General features: G+C 41.6%; 1 protein-coding gene and 1 long non-coding RNA gene across 4 annotated transcripts in view; one reads left to right on the forward strand and one right to left on the reverse strand.

The window, feature by feature from the left end:
* LOC308475470 overlaps positions 1-16469 on the forward strand; it is a 597484-nt gene that overhangs the window by 270901 nt on the left and 310114 nt on the right. The window lies entirely within an intron of this gene.
* The window catches only part of TSPAN18 (tetraspanin 18), a 160258-nt gene that overhangs the window by 126917 nt on the left and 16872 nt on the right, over positions 1-16469 (reverse strand). The window lies entirely within an intron of this gene.

The following is a 16469-nucleotide window of genomic DNA, read 5'->3' on the forward strand; positions in this document are numbered from 1 at the left end:
TGGTAGCTCTCAAATCTTAATCAAGTTGTTACTTTATTTATTTGCTAAAATAATTGTGGTAGTCCAGTTCCTCTCCTACCCTTCCTCATGGAGGAGTAATCTGTTTTGAATGGAATTAAAACACCGAGTGTCCACTAATGTCCAAGCTGCCTGTGTATTATTAGCTTTTCCTCCAAACGTCTGACTAGTTACAGGTAGAATGATGCACACAAAAATACTTGTCTTGTACATATGATACATACAGAGCATCAAATCCTGAACGGTACTGTATTTTCTGAAGCAAAATTTTGTAAACTTTTAAAAATAATAACTTTAATCCAGGATGCTTTCCACCCTAGCCCTCAGACCCTGTTGACTTAGGCACAGTCTCCAAGCCATTACCAGATGGATCAAGACCAAACTGAGAAACTTTAGAAAAACTAAAACAGTAGAACTGAATTGTTCCACTCATTGTGTGTGCATGCCAGACACAGATTCACACGGTACCATCTTTCTGTACTAAGGGCCATTAACAATCCCAGGAGCTACAGAAACCACCAAGCAAAAAGACTAACATCCAGGCATTCACTGCCCTGATGCAAGCATTTGTCTGCATCTGAAGATTACATTTTGTCAAGTTGAAAAATGTAATCCATTCAGATTCTGAAAGTCATCACAGGCACTAACGCTCCAACAAAGTAAAGTGAACAAATATTACTGTTAAGTGCGTACTAGGAACCTAGTATTGGAACCTAGGTGAATGTCATATATTAAGGAAATTAAAAGACTGCCTTAAAGATAGCAGTGTAAAGTGCTGCATTTTCGATGGCTCTGGGGTTGAAGTCCCTCAGTATCAAATTTCAATTTCTTATCAGTTTTGAAAATGTTAAACACATTCAGAGAAATGTTGCCTGCCTGCAACCCTTAAGAAGATTAGGTTATTGCCAGCCAACTATGAGAAACTTAAATCCAGTATTAATCCTAATTCCCATTGAATCAAATCTGCATTATTCAGGAAAAGCCAAGCGCATATGGATTTTGACTGCACCCATATTCCACTGTATGCCATGATCCATGTCATAAATGCTAGATGCTAAACCTCTGGCATGTGTGAGAAATAAATCCTGACTGTGGCTGCTAGAGCAATGCAAAGAGAGGAGAAGATGGCAACAAACTGCAGCAATCCCAGGTTTTGAGGCAGACCGAGCAGGGCATAAGGCAAGAGAGTAAGTTTGCTTTTGTAAGAAATGAATAATGGAAGATATAAGTTATGCTTTCAGGAAAGCTGGTGAATAAAGATAAACTGTACTGTAATAACCAGCTTCTGCACTATCCCAGGATAGCTCCCCTCCCGACTCCTCATCATGTGAACCTTCATACTGCACAGGGGAGGTCACTTAAGTGCTGCAAAAGCAATGCAGGAGGTAGCATTTACAAGTTACTGGTCTCTGCAGCCACAGCAGGCACTGTGATTCTCCAGCAGTTTGACTTCACCCCCGGAGGCACACTCCATTGTCTTTCGAGACAGACAGATGCCAACATGCCTGCATATTTAAAAAAAATCTTCTGCCCACTACACTTCCATAGTTTGAATTTGATTTCCCCCCCAACCATTTGAGATGGGCAAGCCCTGCCTAACTTATAATGGTTTTGCTTGGAAACTCATACCTGGAAGTGAGAGTTCAGCAACATTATCAACTCCAAAGAGTGATTCTGTGATGGGGAAAAACCTCTTAGTTCTACAAGGCTGAGGATTTTAAATTCACACTATTCCTATGGCTCAGTGAACATACAAGACCCTCATAGTTTTTTGTAGCAATCCTGAAAATTAAACCCATGGTATTCTTATTTTATGAAGTTCTAAAGCTGAAAAAGCCCAAGGCTATGAATTGCATTTAGGCCTTGCCCGCAATTTAAATTCTCCTCTAAACCCAACACTCTGCTCGCTGGTCATCACTTCTTCAATCTCAGTGTAAACTGCATTCCCTGCTACTGCCAGTCAGTCCTTTCTGTATGAGTTATTTGTAATCTCATATAAATCCTTGGTTGTTGCTGGTGGTTTATCCAGCTCATATGTTTTTTAAAACAACAACAACACAAAGTTGCCCAGGTCAAATCTGGCAAAGAACAGCTCACAGCAGTGGCGGAGCCTCATGCTCCAGCACCGGGGGGGTGGGCTGGTGCGCGTCCCGGGGGCGGGGCACACTGCCTGCAGGGGCAGGGTGCGCGTCCCGGGGGCAGGGCACACCGCCTGCAAGGATGTGGCACCCAGTGCGTGGGGGGGAGCAGCAATGGCACTCTACCGGGATCGCACTGCCGGGACAGTGCGCTCCCCCCACACTCTTCTTCCTCTGCCAGTGGCCCACAGAAAGATTGCCTGTATATTGGTATATTTGGGATGGGGGATGCCAAACCAAGCTAAGGGCAAACCGTTTTCACCAGGAGATATGGAACCAATCAAAACTTTACACATTTTGCAGCTCTCATCCTCAAGGATGAAAGTGGCAACAAATATGAACACCACATTATTCCAAGAATCTTTGTTCCCATAGTTGTGCTTTAAATATACCACTTGATCCCCAAGACCAAGCTCTGTATCATCTCTCTTTCTCCCTACCCTGGATTGCCACAAACTTTAGAGCAAAATGACACAGTATCCTTTTAATTTGTCTGAGAGTAGAACGATCAAAAGTAAGAAAACAAAGAGTGGTTGACTGGAGCAGCAGAAAAAGATTAAAGTAGCTGCTATAAAGATACTGTTCAGTGGTAAAAATAACTTTTAAAATGCTCACTGGAGGGCCCAATGGTGACTGCAACCCTCAAGCCTGCAGTTCTATGAAACAGAACATCCCACAGAGAGAAAAAAATATGTCTCAGTAGTTATGATTACATGTAAGTACAGGCAGCTCCATTGTTCCAGAATATTTCACAGAAGGGTAATGGGATGTCTGTCTCAGATATTTATTACCAGAATCTGACTGATGTTGATATCTCAAAGATGACTGAAGTACAATGTTGCCTACAAAATGCAATATAGCAAAATCTCTTTCCCCACCTCTTGTTCTAGAAACAATAAATTTCATTTCACTAGAAACAAAATAAACAAAATGGTCAATTATCTTGCATATATTAGCCAACAGAAACCATGTGGATAACACACTATCCAAAATATTGACTTAGACTATTGAGATACAAAGTTTTCGATCAAATACAAAACATAAAATAAAACAACTCAAACCATCCACACGGCTATGACGTGGTAGCCAAAATCTCTTTTAAACAAACGTTTCATGAAACGTATCATGTTCTCGAAGCTACAAACATGAGTTTGACCAAACTGCGGGAGGCAGTGGAAGACAGGAGTGCCTGGCGTGCTCTGGTCCATGGGGTCACGAAGAGTTGGTCACGACTAAACAAACAACAACATCATCACGAAGCATCTCCAAACAGCCAAGTGCATGGTAATATTTTTAAGAAAAGAGAGCAAACAGAACCTGGTTCAGAATAGCTAGCTGCCAAAAAGTTCATGGAATTGTACAAGTAATAAACATGTAGGAGAGTAAAGGTAAAGGTAAAGGGACCCCTGACCGTTAGGTCCAGTCGTGAACGACTCTGGGGTTGCGGCGCTCATCTCGCTTTACTGGCTAAGGGAGCTGGCGTACAGGTCATGTGGCCAGCATGACTAAGCCGCTTCTGGCGAATCAGAGCAGCGCTTCATGCTTTTGAACTGCTAGGTTGGCAGGAGGAGGGACCGAGCAACAGGAGCTCACCCAGTCATGGGGATTCGAACCACCGACCTTCTGATCGGCAAGCCCTAGGCTCTGTGGTTTAACCCACAGCACCATCATGCTTAAGTCAGCTGTTAGCATCATTTGATATCTATCTTTGCTACTTTTAACTCTCAAAAAATCTTTTTATTATTTCAGATGATTAGGGATCAGAAGGGTGCAAATGTTGCCTACTGTTAATGAAGTCGTCAATCAGAAAGTTCCACATTAGCTGTGCATATCCCTTCAAATAATTATTTTAAGTCTCTCCAAAGGTCCAGGGCACACTTAAGCAAGGAGGGGTGTTTCTAGACAACCTATTTATTGATCATGCATCCTAATCTGTTTGCTGAGGGGTTAGTTGCATCAAAGCATGTGTTATGCCACACTTTCCCACCCCTTTCCTTATCACCAAAAGTCTGAACTTTTGGAGAAGTGGGTTTGTTGTACAAGGCATTAAGCTATAATTATAGAACCTGGATTTGCCAGTACATGACTGAATCCCATCTAAAAATAGAAACAGTCTGGAAGTGCCCAAAGTCTGCAACTCTAAAGACAGTAAAGTCCAAACTATTAACCTGTGAAATTTTAGTTCTTGGGTTTGGGGGTGCTTTTTAACAGGACAAGGAGACTGCCTTGAAGATTGTAGAAGCAGCACTTTCAGAAAGGGGTTTATTAGGGATGTGTATTGCCCCACCCCATGCAACCTGTGGCCCTGATCCACGCTCCGCCCCCACCCCCCAAAAGTTGGTCCTGGGCCAATCCAGCAGTGGATCCTATCCCTAATTAATTTGGAGGCAGAGCTGTTTAATTAGTTTAATAAATAAAAATAATAATTCAACATATTGTCAGGAGGGGAACATTACATCTCCTCCCTCTCCTCAGCTGATTTGGATGTGCGGGGGGGGGGGGTCCAATTCAGCAAAGTGAATGTGGATTGCATCCTAAAAGTGGATAATAATAATAAAATTACTTTCAAAGCAAATAAAACTGTTATTTTAAAATGCATTAGTTCTATGCCTTCCACATGTATATAATATTAGGTGTCCATATTGCTCCAGATGCACTTCAGCCTCCTCCTCACATGCAAAGTATTGCAGAATTTATGTAAAAGTATTGTAAATCAATGGAAAATTTGGTCATGGTGTCTTGGAAGTTCACAAAACCAATACACTGGTGCCCTGGAACACGCCAAAGCAGCTACAACCAGAATAATGGCATGACATGAGAACAGACAAGGCAGCATCAGTGTGACAGGTAGGCAACCACATTCAATTCATTAAAAAACCACCCACCCATTTTCACTGACTTTGTAGCTCATGAAAACAGCAGCAGAAACCTTCCAAATATGACTAATGCCATGATGTGTACAAGGGAACCACTATCTTCCCAACAGTCCACCATTAAATTAGTTGTTTACAAAACACTGAACATATTAAGAAATAAAAAGTGTCTGTTGAAGGTTAAGGCAGTAGACCATTAGCATTTTGATAGCTTTCCACAACACATAAAAGAAGTAAGTCTTTAAAATTCATTGCCCTAAGATTAATCCTCCTCTTACAGCATTTCCTTCTCAGCTTGAGGCAGCTATCAAGCTTTCTATATCCTTAATACCTTTATAAGCACACATAATGCTCCAGGGGGCTGCTATGGCTGGAAGTCTCACAACCCTTGTGTGCAAAGTTCCAGAAAAAGGTGCCTCCTTTTAGAGCAAAAACACTTGCCACATGTAAGTCTTTATCAACAGCTTGGTCATCTATAGAAATTCATGAACCCCATAATGTCTGCTATTGACTTGAAGGGAAAGTTGCAGTATTACTATGCAGCCAGCATATTTGTCTGGGGAAATAAACAACAGCCTTAGAAATCAGACTGCAAAAAAATACAGAAGATAACAATTAGAGAACATTCTGGTAGTTCCTGTGCCTGGTGCATGCTTTAAAACAGTTTCAGCTATAGTCTTGGGCCAAATTCAATTGAGCATTCTTCCAAGTAAACATGCATGCATATTATTGGGCTGCACATATTTATTCTTCTGACAAGACAACTTAGGATAATTCAACCACCTTGGCCAAAGCCCTCAAAAGCTGATGAGCTGCTGCCATTCAGTGTAGGAATTACTGAGCTAGATGGCCCAATGATCTGACACAATAGAAGGCATCTCCCTACGTTCCTTGATGGAAACAGGGAAGTAAGATGCATAATGTTATGAGAAATGAACTTGCTCCTTCTTACCGGCTTTCTGTCCAGGAATACTTACATTCAGTACAGTAATTCATACTTCTCCCATGCATGCCACTTGCTTATGGCTAACATCTCTTCATACCAGTCTATAGCTGATATTCCAAGATGCCACATTAGTGTTTGCGAACCCTATATTTACCACATTCCAAAAACCAAATCTGCAGGGTGGTCAGTTCTTTTAACTAAGCATACAACTTAACATCACACAAATTTATTGAAAAAATTCATCCCTTACACTGCTAGGTATACACCCCTCTTTTATCACTCGTAACTAGTTCACAGCACTACATCCAGCACCTGGGAAATTATGTGTACCACTGGCCCACTCAGCTCCCATAACCCTCCCAGTACCCCTGGGAGCTCAGCTCCCAAAACAGCTTTCAGCAAATTAAAGTTCAAGACTGGCTGATTAAAGAACACTCCATCATAACACCTCTGTCAAGCAGTGTCTTGACTAAGTAAGCAAGCATATTACAACAAATAGAGGACTAAGTTTTCCATCATTCGGTCAGAAAATACATTTACAGTTAAGTTTGAGTGTATTCCCCTAGTCCCGTAAGGAAAGGCAGATAGGAATGGATGTTCAAAAGCCGTCAACCATGTCTGAAAGGGTCAGATGATCTCTGGTTCCTGTCTGCCCCGCACATTGCTAAGGTTCTAACTGAAGAACCCTCCTGTCAGTATGATACCAAGTCAATCTTGTAGCAATTCCGCTTACTGGGAGAGACCCAGATAATTGTCCTTGCCTATGACTCTGAGGGAGGCACTCCTTTAGGTAGCAGCCAGAATGCAAAGGGGGGGGTGGAATTACACAGCTTTAGGGAAGGGTTAGTTACACTTGACTCTTCACACAGGCTTTTGATTTTTGTTAGAGAATATTCAATCTTCCTTATCTGCATACTGTACTGCCTTTTCACTTCAATAAAGAAAAATCTGACCTAGTCAGCCATTAAAGGCTTAGTATATCAGTGGTTAGAGTGTGGTGCTGATAATGCCAAGGTTGCAGGTTTGATCCCTGTATGGGACAGCTGCATATTTCTGCACTGCAAGGGGTTGGTCCTCAGGGCCCCTTCCAACTTTACAATTCTATCATTCTATTTTCCCTCTTACATATTGGGAAGCAGATTAAGGCTCCTGGCATGCATGGGAGTCCTTACCCTCTCTGTGGTTACTTCTCCTTACAGCTTACAGCTTATGGAGGTGTAGCCACAATGAAATGCAAGCTGAAGGATGGGATCCACTACACATTGCTCCCATTACCCTTCTGCTGTCCCACATGCTCCCGAGAGTTAAGCTTCCTGCTTTGCAAGTACTGTAAAGCTATGAGCTCCACCCAGTTTTCAGACTGGCCACCTTAGTGGCCGGCCGATCAGAAGGTCAGCAGTTCGAATCCCCGCAACAGGGTGAGGTCCCGTTGCTCGGTCCCTGCTCCTGCCAGCCTAGCAGTTCAAAAGCATAGCAAAGTGCAAGTAGATAAATAGGTACCGCTCTGGCGGGAAGGTAAACGGTGTTCCCGTGTGCTGCTCTGGTTTCGATAGAAGCGGCTTAGTCATACTGGCCACATGACCCGGAAAAACTGTCTGCGGACAAGCATCGGCTCCCTCAGCCAGTAAAGTGAGATGAGCACCGCAAGACCAGAGTCGTTCACAACTGGACTTAACTGTCAGGGGTCCTTTACCTTTACCTTTAACTTCTGTACAATGCAAGCCTATAAACATGGCCAACAGAGGATGAGAAAAGCTGCACCATCTCTGAGAACTGGACTTCACCTAATAGAAGAGGCAAAGAGATTTGGAAGCAAGCACAAAACTCATGCAGCACATCTGTGGCGCAGCCAACAATGTAGCTTTCCTTAAGAGACTTGATGTATATTTTCTATTTCGTTGCAACACCTGGCTCTTTCCCTGATGTTCAAAAAAAGGCTGCAGTTCACCTTCATCCAGTGAGCAGTGCAGATCCTGCTTGGGGGCTGAGCATCACAGTCACTTCTGGGACTTTGTTGTTGTTGTTTAGCTGGCTCAGTCTGACTACTGGAGGGGATGAAGTAATCATCAGAGTATTCAGTCACCAGCCAAGCTTCCCTCCTAGTGTCACTGCATTCAATAATTTTGAAGCATTTGTAACAGTGCACAAAAATTAGAAGTCAGGCTGGGATTCGTTCAGATGCCTCCTTTACCCTCTCCACATTCTATCAAGAAAGTAAGTCACCATGGATGAAGAAAAACAAATGGTCCCATAAACTGACAATTTCTAAATAAGGGGGCACTACATCATAAATCTTCCAAAACATTGACTCCAATGATGGGGTTCTTTTCTAGGGGTAGGACATGACAGCTTCCAATCCCTAATCAGACATTTGCCTAGCCGTACTGTGCCTTTCATTACTTCCAGCCATGCTTTGATTTACGTCCAGGGGTTTATACCTAGCAACAAAGGCTGCTAATAAATTGAATCCTCTTTGAAATGCATTTAGAGAGTTATTGGATGAGCCAGAAAATTACTGTATCATCAGCTTACAATTGATGCATCTGTTTCACCACCTCCTTACTAAGCAATTCAAAGTCTAGACAGATTCTACTTTTACTACAAGTCATAATTCTGAACTGTAAAGAGAGAGAGAGAGAGAGATGCTCGAGCCAGGAAGACAGATAAGAGTAGAAAATTAACAGTTTCTTTAGGGAAACCCAGGAAAGTTAGTGGGATACATGGGGCTTCCAGGCAATCTCCTATCCAGACATGCTCCACACTTAACATCAACAATGCATAAACATCATGGGCTCTCAGACTGTTAGGCCTTAGAAGAAAAACATGACAACAATATGCTGCATAAGCCCAAATGATATAAAATGGAATAGTCCCCCTTTAAAGCATAGAGACAGCTCAGTGAAGCATACAGCCAGGACTGGCTTCAGGTTTCTGGGGGCCCTTGGGCACAGGGTATCAGTGAACACTCCCTACATCAGTTATACTGACTATAGGAAGAGAACTGGGTTTAGCTAATACCTGTTGCTTGAGCCACTGAACTGAGAATTTGCAGGACTAATAACCTAAAGTTAAATGGGTGGTTTATGGGTATAGAAAACAAACCTTCAGAATTCTGCTTTTTGTCCTATGCTTGCCAGACACCTTTGCCACATGAGCAAACAAGAGTCTGGTGTGGCAGAGAGCACCAGCCAATATATGCTGTTCATATTCACAATCTGTCAAATATTTGTGGGAGGGGTGGGTCCACAGGGCCTGTTTTTCGCATACATGCTTGTTCCATGAAGTGAAGAGGGCGATAGTGGCATTAGCTGAAACTTTAAAATGTGGATTTGTGAACTATGTACTGAAATCAGGACAAGAAAAATAGAAAAATATAATGATGACAAAACCTCTGAAAACAAAAGCAAACTATATTTTATATATACTTTGCTACAGAGAAACTGGAATTGCTATTACTTAACTCAATTACATAGCAACAGCTTGAAATACTTTGTCTTTAAAAGGACTGTTTTGTTTTAGCCCCTATAATCTGCAATTTGAAACCACCAGGCATATTTTTGTTCATCGTTCCAAAAAGGGGTGTGTGGAATTTTGATCCAAGCACAGCTCAAGTAAAGGCCCAGTGTGCACAGTACAGCTTCGGGTTTATTACAAACTATATGTGAAAGAATCCATCTGAGCCAACTAAAATGTTCAGAGTTGGCCACAGCAATGGCTGCCATTTAAACCAGAGGTTGGGATGAATGATCCCATGAATCATTAAAACAATTCAATGACTCTCAGGGTTACCCTGAGATGTAGGGTAAGGCCTATTCAGTTAAACATACTGCTTGAGCAAAACCATCTATTGGAAAACAAAGAGTTAATTCTTTCCTTCCAGTCTTATATAAATTGGAGGGGGTGCAGTGGAAAGAAACTACACAATTAAATTTAACCCAATAATCATAATAAACAAACAGATCTCATTTTTATCCTGCTGCTACAAAAAAGCAAGCTGCATTGTAAAACCAGGAGTCCCAAAAGAGTACAGTGCTATAACCAAACTAAACTATGCCTCAACTCTTTTCCCCACATCACAAACACAAGCCTTATCCAGTTCCAAGAACTAATTTCCCACTTTCATTTTACAGACCCCTAGCCAATTTCTGTGGTCTAGACACAAACATCATCAGTTGTCAGATGAATTTTCCTGGGCTGCTTAAGTGATTCTTCTAAGCAGCAGCCATAAAAGCAAATGAGAAGAGACAGTCTACAGGCTTGCCTTTCCTGTCCATACCCAAACATGCCCCACCCCATTAGGTTCTGAAGGCACATTCTTCCTCCCCTATCAACATCAGCTGGTATAGATCATTTCCTAAGGCCCCTTTTTCCAACCTAGTTGTTGTCATTGATCTTTTTGCAGCTGCACATGCCTTCAAACCCTGACTTTCCTCGCTACTGCTTCAAGATGAACTCTCCCGTTCTCTTTGGATTCAAAACCCTGCTTAGCCTTTCATACTGAAGAAATATTGTTAGGGTGGATCTGGGTGTTGCAGATCCATATGGTGGATGCATCTGAACAGCAAGTCACTTGTCAATGGAGAGTGTTCAGGTAACAAAGCCAGCCTTGCTCTGTCCCAATAATCCTACATGATAATGAGTGTACAACAAGTTTGTTTGTGCTATGTGGCCAATCACCAAAGGTAATGAGCTATCTATGTGAATTCAGCTGTTGAGCAGAGACTAAATGTGGCTGCAACATAAGGCTATATGTGTATGTGTACACACAGAGACACATACCATGCAGTATATTTAAAGAAAAAGACTTGAAAACTATGTCAACCTGGTACTTGGACTCAGAACAAAGCACTGATATAGACCGAATCTTACACAGGTAAAGAAACTAAGTGGCACTGATTTTCCTGGACTGTAGGTGGGAAATGAGTGCTTCCCGCACACAGAAAACTGGCACATCAAGCAGCAGGATTCTAGAGAAGTCCTCTCCTTTACATGCTACTTTTCTAACAAACATCAGCCTCCAGAAATATTAGCAAATAAAAAGAAGTAGAGATTTTTACAATTACACTTGCCCCTATGAGCAGGAGTGAAAAGCCTTTCTTTCTTATTTGAAGCTGTAGGGGTGAGTGGAGATAACCCCATCAGTTTTGTGATGATCCTCACATCCTCCTCAGTGCCAAAGCTGGATGAAAGCCAGAGGGTTGAAAGAATGCTCCCTGTCTCCCTTTTCTGCAGGAGAAAGGAGCAAAGGATCCTGTAACTATTGATTCCCGTTGAGCAGCAGTACATGCTCCCCACTTTTCTGAAGGAAAAAGCAGCTACTACTGTAGCTACTACTTTGTGGTGGGGTTCTGAACTCCACTGCACATCTGCAGTGGAAGCTTGGCTACTCCCCTCCTGCAGGAAATGTTGGGAAGATTCCTTCGTTGTGGGGCAGAGATGCTTGCCTCCATCCAGCCCGCAGCAGGGAGGAACCAAGACTAGCCAAAAACTGCAGACTCCTATTGAAGTGTACTGGCAGCAAATAAAGCAGTTTCTTCACCTCTGGCAAGATCAGGATCGCTCAGCTCAGCTCAGCTCTCGCTCTCCTCTTAAATGAAGATAAGGAAATCAAATACTAGGGTTGTAACCTCTACTGGTGAGGTTCTGTAGAGAAACATAATGAGAATCAGCACTGTAGGTTAAACATTCTGGAGTGCCTTATTCACATTTCTCACTCTGTATTCATTCATTCATTATTTTTAAAAAGTATTTCTAAACCACTTAATATTTAAAAATATTTAACTGCTATACAAAAACACAGCATCAATATAATAAAAGTATCAAAAAAACAGATATACAACATAAAATACAATGTTGTTCAAACAGATGGGGGTTGCTGCAAAGAGGATATGCACAACATTGATGTACATTCCCAGCAGCAGTGGATATGGAGGTTTTATATGCGGAGCAGAAGATCCATGTAATAAGCATTGCCATATACTATAATACCCATGAGGAATCAAAACTAGGGGTAAAGAAATCTGTCACTTTTGGCTTCTTTGTTTCTTCCTTTCTTTTTGAGTCTTAAAGTCAGTGCCCCACATTTCCTCATCACTTCTGTGAATTATTTTTAAAATTCCTTATGATAATGCAACAGTATTTTCTCCTAAAATGCATATTGACATATACATATTTTCCTAATATACACATTTTGCAAGCTATTTCCTCTAATATAATGTGTTTTATATGCTATTGTTTACCAATATATGCACTTTTACTCACTTTCCCCTAGTATGCATATTTTTGTACACATTGTTTGGCTGAATCATAAAAACTGGAAAAGCATGAACATCAAAGGGTAGCAGTGTTTCAATTTTTACATTGTTTGGGGAAGTGCAAATTTGGCCAAACTGAATGTCTTCCTTATCCCTAAACAGAAACTGTTTTTTACATGAGGGTCTTAACTGGGAGATCAGTCCAAAGCCTAGAAGCATTATCTCAAGAAAACAAACAAATTTTGATTATATAATCAAAGTGTCTCATAACAACAAATAAAAAAAATTCTCCATATTAATGTGATAGTTCAATTCACTTCTTGCCTGTTTATTTATAAACTGGGTTATATGGAAGGGTGGGGGATATGTATGGTGGGGGTCACATTGTGCTCCTTCTGGGGTAGTTTGTCCATCTTTGGTCCCCACCCTGCACTCACCTGTGGCTCCTAGAAACTGTCAGATTGCGACAGCAGCCATACTCTGGGAAAGGACTTTAACTGGCTGGCTAAGCCAGGTGAGGGTAGTCGATGGGTCTCAAACTTTTGATGAGTTAGGGACTTCCCCTGCATCCAAAGACAGGCTCTAGCAGATTGAGTGGACCAGATCGATAGTGGGTCCAACAGTCAAGAAGGCAGTTCTGCATGTGCTGTAGCCCTCTAGTGAGGGGCAGATGGAGCTCATCAACCTGAGAAGGTGGCCCATCTAGAAGGAAAACTCTGATCCTAAACATCCGTTATCTTTACAGGTAGGTAGCCGTGTTGGTCTGCCGTAGTCGAAACAAAATAAAAAAAAATTCCTTCCAGTAGCACCTTAGAGACCAACTAAGTTTGTTATTGGTATGGGACATGGTGGACATTTCGTGCATGCACATGAAAGCTCATACCAATAACAAACTTAGTTGGTCTCTAAGGTGCTACTGGAAGGATTTTATATCCGTTTATCTTGTGGGATATCTTTAGGAGAAGAAAAAGCTAAAGAGTAAACCCTACACAAATCCAGGGTGGAGTCTCCAAGATGATTGGATGGCAACTCCTGCAGCTGAGCTGGTGCCAAACATATTGCTCTGCTTTCCTTTGGACCACATTAGGGAGGCCAAGAGGGGGGTCTTGTAATCTGGGTGGCACAGGACCTCAGGCCTGCACTCCAGGGAGGTCACTTTGGTGCTCCAAAGCAACAGTTTTACTTCACCCCCAGAGGCACACTCCATTGTCTCTTGAATGCCAACAACAACATATTTATTAGCTAGCTCACTGAAGTCCATGTGATTTGTGAGCAAAATGCTGCTGCAAAATAAGAGAATGTATAAGTTTGTTCTATAGTCTGACTTGTTCACTTCAGCAGAATACATTATTGGCCAGGAAGTAGCAAGCGGCAGCATTCCCCTCTGCACCACTTAAAAGAAGCAGAACTTGCAACTCTTTGCAAGAGCAACTAAAAAGGAACAAACACAGGAATAGCCCACCGGGAGCTTAAGCGAACAATATATCACCTTAGTGTGAGACATGCACTCTATGCTAAGACATTTTCAAAACACCACTAAAAAGAATCCTTGTAAATTTTCTAAAACTTAAAAAAAAAAGTAATGACACAGGTCTCTCCCGGCCTTCCTGCTTCTTAACAGAATACTTAACATTGCTCAAATGCGCTGAGTACAGTATTGCTCATATAACATGATGGGAACAGACAGCATCTTTTCTGCCTAGAGGTCTAGAAATTTGGTTTAGGAGGAGGACAGCTTTCGACTGTAATCATGACTGAACTTGAAGATGGTGTTGACCAAGAATTATAACCTTATATATTACATGTATACTAATGTATCATTTTCTTATAATAGCAATGGCACCCACCTGAGAGGTCCAACAATTTCCAGCTGAAAGAAAGGCCTGGATTTAAGTCTATGATAAGAAAAATATAGGTGCTTTAAACTGGATTGTAGCACAGTGCAATTAAGAGCTGGAGGGGGTCGGAGAAAAGAAATTAGGATTTTAGCTGTGGGTGGAGGGACAATGCTTTGTATGTCAGATCTGTCCATGAACAATATGTCTACCTGTTGAGAAACAAAAAAAAAACCCTTTATCAGAGGCCAGGTGTACTCAGTCCTCAGTGCTGCTCAGTAACAAATCTACCAAAAATGGTAGTTCTCTGATGCTAGTTATGCTCATTTGGTTATTAATAAATAATGAAATGTAAATGAAGTGTTACTCCTCAGGGAACATTCCTGCAGATGCCCACAGCTGGACCACCGAATGAAAGAACACCTGATAATGCATGATTGATGTGAGGAAAAATGTGGCTATAAGGCAGGTTGTAAAAACCAAAACAATCCTGCAACAAAACCTAGGTTAATAAAAAAAATAAGGACTGTGAAGTAATTTAGAATAGCATCAACTAGGCCAAACCAGAAATTAACCAGTATTTACCTTCAGATGAAATGTTAGAAAAATGTTCTTAGAAAGAAGTTATTTCTGCTGCATTCCCCCCCCCTTTCATCCTTCCCAGTACACCAAACAAAAGAAGCCTTGAAAGTTTATAATCCTTTCCTCACCACAGTGAGGAAAACTTTTAATCCCATCAGACTCAGACAAACTGATGCTTCTCAATCTCCTGAGATGACATCACTCACAACTGGCATGCCCTGTCATACAACTTGAAAGCAGAAGTATCATATTTAATTGGCAAAGCACTCTGTAGTACACTTACAGCCATGATCTGCCTAGAAAAAAATTATCTAGGCTACTAACTTGGAACGCGGGTGGCGCTGTGGGTAAAACCTCGGCGCCTAGGACTTGCCGATCGCATGGTCGGCGGTTCGAATCCCCGCGGCGGGGTGAGCTCCCATCGTTCGGTCCCAGCTCCTGCCCACCTAGCAGTTCGAAAGCACCCTTAAAGTGCAAGTAGATAAATAGGTACCGCTTTATAGTGGGAAGGTAAACAGTGTTTCCGTGTGCTGCGCTGGTGCTGGCACGCCAGAGCAGCTTCGTCACGCTGGCCACGTGACCCGGAAGTGTCTTCGGACGGCGCCGGCTTCCGGCCTCTAGAGTGAGATGAGCGCACAACCCTAGAGTCTGTCAAGACTGGCCCGTACGGGCAGGGGTACCTTTACCTTTACCTTGGAATATTATTAGAATGATGTTTTAAATGTTCTGATTCATGAAACAAAATTCAATATGCTAGTGCCCATTAAAAAAAAATCATCCAAAAATGCTGTGGAACATTAATTAATTTTGATCATGTAATTGAAACAATAATTCTTCAACCAGGTCTTTAGCGGATTAACAAGTTATACCCCTTTTATAAACATACTTGTGGCGGGAGGCGAGTTTATTGGTTTGTTGTTTTTTTTATAAATATTTATTGGGTTTTACAATAGAAATCAACATAATAAACAATGTAACATATATCTTAACATAATTTCACATTTTCTTTGGACTTCCTCACATCTCCCGCACCCACTTTCATCGTTATAACATTTTGTCAGCAATTTATTATCTTATTTGCATTCTTATATCCCTTCTAGTTTTCATAGTCTTCTAGTTCTCAAAAAAAAAGTTATATTTTCTCAATCTCACTTATTTTCTTAAAATCATCTAAATTAGTGGTGCTCAATTATTTTGATCTAGCATCCTGTTTAGCATTCACTCAAGTTGCAATGTTTTTGTAAATAATTCTTAAATTTCTTCCAATCCTCCTCAGTCCTCTCTTCTCCCAGGTCACGAATTCTGCCGGTCATCTCAGCCAGTTCCATATAGTCTATCAGTTGCATCTGCCATTCTTCCAGCGTGGGTAGATCTTGAGCTTTCCAATGTTTTGCGAGTAGTATCCTTGCTGCTGTTGTTGCATACATAAAAAATGTCCGGTCCTTCTTTACCACCCCTTGGCCGACAATACCCAAAAGAAAGGCCTCTGGTTTCTTAGTGAAGGTATATTTAAATACCTTTTTCAGTTCATTATAAATCATTTCCCAGAACGCCTTCACTTTAGGGCAGGTCCACCAGAGGTGGAAAAATGTTCCTTCACACTCTTTACATTTCCAACACTTATTATCAGACAGGTGGTAAATTTTTGCAAGTTTAACTGGGGTCATATACCATCTATATATCATTTTCATTACATTTTCTTTCAAAGCATTGCATGCAGTAAATTTCAATCCAGTACTCCACAACTTTTCCCAGTCCTCAAACATAATATTATACCCAATGTCCTGTGCCCACCTTATCATAGCCGATTTGACCATTTCGTC

Source organism: Podarcis pityusensis (genome assembly GCF_964106645.2).
Source record: "Podarcis pityusensis genome assembly, chromosome: 1".
In the NCBI taxonomy this organism is placed as follows: Eukaryota; Metazoa; Chordata; class Lepidosauria; order Squamata; family Lacertidae; genus Podarcis; species Podarcis pityusensis.